This window comes from Hypanus sabinus, chromosome 31 (assembly GCF_030144855.1).
Source record: "Hypanus sabinus isolate sHypSab1 chromosome 31, sHypSab1.hap1, whole genome shotgun sequence".
In the NCBI taxonomy this organism is placed as follows: Eukaryota; Metazoa; Chordata; class Chondrichthyes; order Myliobatiformes; family Dasyatidae; genus Hypanus; species Hypanus sabinus.
Genome location: NC_082736.1, coordinates 11,049,903 through 11,056,119, shown reverse-complemented (window position 1 = coordinate 11,056,119; position 6,217 = coordinate 11,049,903). Strand labels below are relative to the sequence as shown.

Genomic DNA, 6,217 nt, shown 5'->3' with positions numbered 1-6,217 from the left:
GTGTGCGTCAGTACGCCCGGACTTCAGGTTTTACCAGCTTGAGCTGAGAAAGTGATAATAATAAGAAACAAAGCAAAAATGTCGACAGCTTGAAATGCTGAGTTTGAAAGTGAGTTGTGGAAACAGTCAATGTTGGTGTGAGTTAAGTTGAGTGAATTTATCCCTCTGGTTCAAGTGGCGATAACATAAATTTAAACATGAAATGCATTGGTGCCCTGTACTAGTTTCTGCTGGTTTTATCGTCCATGTACAATATATTTAGTTTATAGCAACATGAATTTAAGCAAGACAGGTCGTGGTAGTGTTCTGTTTTCCGTATGTGGATATATGTATTTTTAAATGAATGTATTAGGGACAGCACGGAGCGCACAAAACGGACAGCAAAGGCCACTGGATCAACAGCGCCCCTGGATAGGCTTGAACCACCAACATTTCGGATAACTGTCGAACAGCGGCTGACCGATTGCATAGTAGAGGCCGCCTGAATAAATGCGGAACACAGGGGATTTCCCTGGTTTTGCAGGCGACGAACAGTGATCGGAGTTTCGTTTTACAATCTGTATCTGTCTGTGGGAGGGATCAGGGAATCAAAACCGATATAAACACGTAGTCGGCAGGATTCGAACCTGCGCGGGAAACCCCAATGGATTTCTAGTCCATCGCCTTAACCACTCGGCCACGACTACAAGTGCTCTAGTGTTCTTCCATCTACAATTTATATTACGGTCGAGTCAGATACAGTTATTTACCAAATTAAACAGTGGGATGTGCCATCAAAGACTATTAGATATCACGTCAGTTTAGCCAGTGATGTTTTGCAGAATCCATCGTTTTTGGAATAGAGTTTGGAACTGGGGTTTAAATGTTAATTTACATCCTTTGATGTGTATTACTTCATATGTTGTCATTGCTTTGCTCTTTGTTCTAGTGGTTACCCATGCTATTTTCCCCAGTGTGTGTTTCAGGGCAACTTTAATGACTTCAGTGTTTGCGAACACCATGCCTTTACACATTTATTTTTGCTGATTTTGTTTGATTTCATACAGTTATATTGCGTTTCAATATAGAAACATAGAAAACCTACAGCACAATAAAGTTCCTTCGGCCCGCATGTTGTGCTGAACATGAACTTAAGTTACCGTGGATTACGCAGAGGCCTCTATTTTTATAAGATCCATGTACCATTTTTCCTAAACTCCATAGACTAGTAATACTAATTCCCGTTAAATTACCGATGTACAGAACGGTAAGAAATAGGGTACACTTATCATGTTTCTTCATATTTTTATTCGGATAATATTTTTAAACCCTTATCTGTATTTTTTGAGTAGTCATGAATGCTGCTGTTCCTTCTGCGCCATATTCACTGAGACATATTAACAGTAATGTGATCCCCAGCAATTTCCGTGGACAGAAAAAGAGGAGATGTTGGCCACGGAGGATTTAAAATATGTAAGATAACATGGAACTCGAATGGCTCAAGGATAGTGGAAGCAGACAGATCAAGTGTCTTTGTACCAGCCATGGACTTGTAAATGAAGATGTCATTTTGTGGAACCGCTTTACATCTTCCATTTTGTGAGAAGAACATTTCTGTGTTTTAAAAGAAACACAAAGTTGTTTCAGGTGATTTGCGGGTTAAGACATATGTTCCAATTCCGAAGTTATTTGTGAGGTGTTTTTGATATAATATAACATGCAAATGTGTGAATGTTGGGGTTAATGCCTGTCTGGAGTGATTTAAACTGGTTTCTAAAGGGAACAAAGAGCCATAAGTTACCAATTGACGCCTAATGGGAAGAGGGAAATAAATGGATGCTGGCTTGGGGCAGAGCTCACAAAAGGGAGAATTCAAGCCAATCAGATGTCCTACGGCCAGTGACGCTGGAATGGGACAACTGAATTGGAAAATATGAATATAGAAGTGGAAACTTCGAACGTGCTAGCAGTGCTAACTCTTTCCTGAAACCCACCATCGCAAGGAAGATCCCCCAAGTCAGTGACTGGGAGAAGGAAGGATCGATCACGTGGCCATCTGAGCTGCCTTAATTTGGTGATATTGTTGGGAAAAGTCGTCTGAGTGAGTATTGGTGCAGACTGAACAGCAAAATTTTTGTTCTGTGTTATTGGCCCGGTGTTGCATTGTTACGTTGCCATTTATGCAGAGACAGTAAAGTGCGAGTTTTGATTATTTACAAGTTACAGAGTAAATTTCTAATCTAGTTCCATTGTCAACACTAGTAGGACTATCGATGGCCTGGAACAAAAATACTCTCCCGGGAGTATTTCAGATATTTCATTTCTTATCTTGCACAAAAAAAGTGATCTGGTTAATTTTGCAGAAGTTGAAATGTCTGATCGTTGTAACCCTATCCACCTGACATTTCCGTGTTATTTGCCAGCGGATCTGCTCCTCAATCTTCTACCAACTATGGAGAGAATCGCAGTATAATCCCAGCAAAGTGGTTGTTGGTTATTATTTTATTTATTCCTAAACTGATCTCACACCTACGATGAGTGATTGATAGGTTCGTGCCCTATAGTAGAAGGAGTCAGTTTTAGAAAGTCTAACTCAATTATTTTGCAACCTAGTCCCCTCCTACATTTACACAATTAGTCCAGAGTCGTGGAACATACCGATCCTGGACCTCCAGAAAGTGTCCAAAGCAGGGGTGATTGATAGGTTCGTGGCCTACGGCGGAAGGAGCTGAGTTACTAACTTCAAACTTTCTGCATTATCTCTCAAAGTGTTGGACCGCTGGTGTATGTAACGGGAATTAAAAACTCATTTCCTTCTACCTTAAGCAACTATCTTATCAATCACACCTGACGAGTTATTAAGTTCAAACTTTCGGAATAATCAGTCAAAGAATTGACGTGCTTGTGCATGTAACGAAAGCTCTATAATTCATCTCCTTCTGCTGTAGGCCACGAACTTATCAATCACCCTCGTACGGATACATCGGCTTTTCTAAAGAACAGGCACGATCAGGATTTGTTTTCTCATGTGCTGATGTGATACAGGCACCATTTGCAGCCCTTCCGACTCTTCCGACTCTCTGAGAGTTCGGCTCTCACTCAGTCCGATCGCTGGTGAATGTTCATTGGCTGTTGTATAACTCCCTCTGATTGAGGATGGCGGTGTCAACTGGCCGCAATAAAACCTGCTGCAGAGTGAGGATTGATCCGACAGAGAGCAGCTCGGGGTCTGTGGAAACACATGGAGCATGGGAGACGTTTCGCTACTCGAAACTCCTGCAACATGGAGCGATAGTGGTATAGCGATGAGCATAGCTGCCTTTCAAGCAGCTCACCTGGGTTCGATTCCCGGCGATCGCCGTGTGTTGTACCTGTTTTTCAGCACATGTCTCACAAACGTCTCGGTCTGGAATCACTCAGCCACGTTACTTCTTGCTCTGTGAAATTAACATTTCTGTCCGTCGTTCGTCTGCCATTTTAGCCCAGTGTTTCTCTTTCCGAATGTCTTACGGCCATCGTGTGCTGGTCTCGCCCCATCAGAGATGTCCCCCTTTTCACTTCCCACCCAACTTCTCTCCTTCTTTGACACTGAAAGTTATCTTCTTCTCTCAGCATTTCTAACCGAGTGTCACGATCAGAAAGGTTAATCCCGTTTCATCACTCACAAGTCTTTCGTGAGGTAATGATTGTTTCCTGTATTGTCTGCTCAATCAGTTCAATACCAGACACAGCTTCATGAAGCGGAGACCAAGATATGCTGGACAATCGCTGAGCACGACAGGAATTGTCGTTTTACCCGCGAAATTCTCAAGAAATCTCAGAAAATGATGGAGTGAGTGGATGGAAACTTAAATTGGAAGCACAAGTATTTTTTTTATTTTTTAGTGAAATGTGTGTTGTGTACACAGGTGACCTGACGGGGATTTGCGGTAAAATATTGTGCTGAAGAATAGCAGATGATGGTTTGGATCTGCCGGCCTCTGGATAACGGGCCCAGCACATTCCCTCCGCGCCATTCTGCTGATAGGTAAATAGCTCTGTTCTTCTCCTGTCTTTTTATTTGTTAATTTGGCCGCTTTCCCCCGATTATCTATTGTTTTGTTTGTTTGAATATATTGCCTGTCTAATTTCCCTCGTCTCTCTCTTACGCTTTTAACTTCCTCCCCGTCCTCCTCTCCCTGTTCATCGCTTCCTACCCCATCCGGTTATTATCCGGTGTCTGTGCTCCGACCCAGCAGGATATCTCGCTCCCGACATTTCAGCAACGGATGTGATATTCATTATCATTCTGACTATATTCCTACGGCCCTGCAGTCAGACACACTGGTTATCTCCCTCTGTGTCTTCTTGCCTTCCTTCTCTCTGTCTGCGGCTGTTATTTAGGTTATAAACACAGGAGATTCTGCAGATGCTGCAAATCCAGAGCACAGAATGCCGGAGCAAATGACCAGGTCAGACAGCATCTGTGGGGAGGAGTAAACAGTTGATGTTTCGGGCGGAGATGCCCCCTGGCCCGCTGAAATTCTCCTCCACTTTCTGTCTGTTACTTTAGTCAGACTTCGACGTGACGAGCAGCGACGGCAGTCTGAGGTGCAGCGGAGAATACCCCACACTCCGGGATTTATTTTACCAATCCCGAGTCCTGTTCACCTGCCAATCCGTCCATCTGATCGAATGAAGTTCAGAATTCCCATAGTTCTGAATGGACCGCAAATCACTGGGTCTCAATGTTAGAATCTCTTTCCTTTGTATGGTCTTGCCGTCGGATGCCTTGCCATTCTCATACCAGACGGTTTAGAAAGTGGTTAAGAGACCTAAAATAAGAGTGTTTAGTGCTAATGTAAAATAAAATAAAAGCTATATTAGAATAATGATAAGGAAATTCTCAATCCTCAGGAGGTGGACACATCGGTGTGCTTTCTTGGTGATCTCTGTGGCTTTGGTGGTCCACTTTCTCGAGGAGTCATTTTTTTTGCGGTAATGAGCGGTTAGACTGCACCTTCCTGATTTAGGAGTGTCCACGTTGAGACTCACGTTGAGTTGGAGCTTCAAAATTCAATGCTCTCTTGCGTGGAGATGCCGGGGATTGAACCCGGGACCTCATACATGCAAAGCATGCGCTCTTCCACTGAGCTACATCCCCACTTTAAAAGCAGAACTGTTCAGGTCCAAACCTTCCTGCATATCACAATTGAGATACAGAGTAATCATTGATATCACAGATAATAACGAACATTGCTTCCTCTGCGACTGGCGAGGACTCGGGAATCCTTTCCGATTCAGCTACTTCTTTGTCGAGCACCGGCCAGTGGACACTCTCCATTTGTGCCTGATTGTGCAATGGGATGAAGAGCATTCTCCAGCAGGATTTATTGTCTGAGAAATCGATACAGCGAACGATTTGGAAAATCGAGAGAGACAAAGAGAGAGAGAGAGGGACTCCTGTGCAAGGTCTTCTCATCTTTTTCTCCAGTCCTGATGTAAGATCTCGGCCGGAAAGGCGGAGTGCGCTCTTTTCCTGGCCTGCAGAGAATAGATGATATTAAGATACCTCGATGCACGAAGGGTTAATCTTTCCAACCAAATAGAAACCTCCGCAAAAGTGAAAAAGGAAAACAGATACAAGTACATTCCAGCCGAAAGCCAGTTGATTTCCTTGAATCTACCCATGATGGGATGGCCTCGTATTTTAAAGCGCACTCACAGAATATTGTTGTTGGCAGCAGCTGACATAGCAGAGGATGGTTTCGATCCATCGACCTCTGGGTTATGGGCCCAGCACGCTTCCGCTGCGCCACTCTGCTATGAAAATAACAAAATTGCTCTTCCATGAATGATGTGCAATCTCTTGCGTGTGCGTGTGTCGTTCTGAGCGTGTTTCCGCGTGTGTGTCTTGGTGTGGATGTGTGTTTTTGCGTATCTGCATAAGTCCGGGTCTATGTTTCTGTTTGTGTCTGTGTCGGTGCTTGTATATGTCTTTGTCTTGACAATGTCTGTGCATGTCTCAGTCTGTGTCTGTGTCTGTATAATGTCCGCATCTCTGTCTGTGTCTGTTTCTGTTTATGGCTGTGTCGATGCCTGTATATGTTTAGGTCTTATCTGTGTCTGTGCCGGTGTCTGTACATGTCTGGGTCTCCGTCTGTGTCTGTCCATGTTGCATCAATTCCATCTTTCCCGCTTATTCATACCCAATTACTTCACTTTCTGTTGATAATTCCTTGTTTCACCTCTTTCTGTC

General features: G+C 43.6%; 3 non-coding genes across 3 annotated transcripts; all 3 read right to left on the bottom strand.

Moving 5' to 3' along the window:
• Window positions 1-605: 605 nt before the first annotated feature.
• Window positions 606-686, bottom strand: trnas-aga (transfer RNA serine (anticodon AGA)). The gene has a single exon. It is a non-coding gene; the product is annotated as a tRNA-Ser (tRNA).
• Window positions 687-5,050: 4,364 nt separating this feature from the next.
• Window positions 5,051-5,122, bottom strand: trnaa-ugc (transfer RNA alanine (anticodon UGC)). Its single transcript has one exon. It is a non-coding gene; the product is annotated as a tRNA-Ala (tRNA).
• A 589-nt stretch (window positions 5,123-5,711) lies between these two features.
• trnam-cau (transfer RNA methionine (anticodon CAU)) lies at window positions 5,712-5,783 on the bottom strand. The gene has a single exon. It is a non-coding gene; the product is annotated as a tRNA-Met (tRNA).
• Window positions 5,784-6,217: the final 434 nt, after the last annotated feature.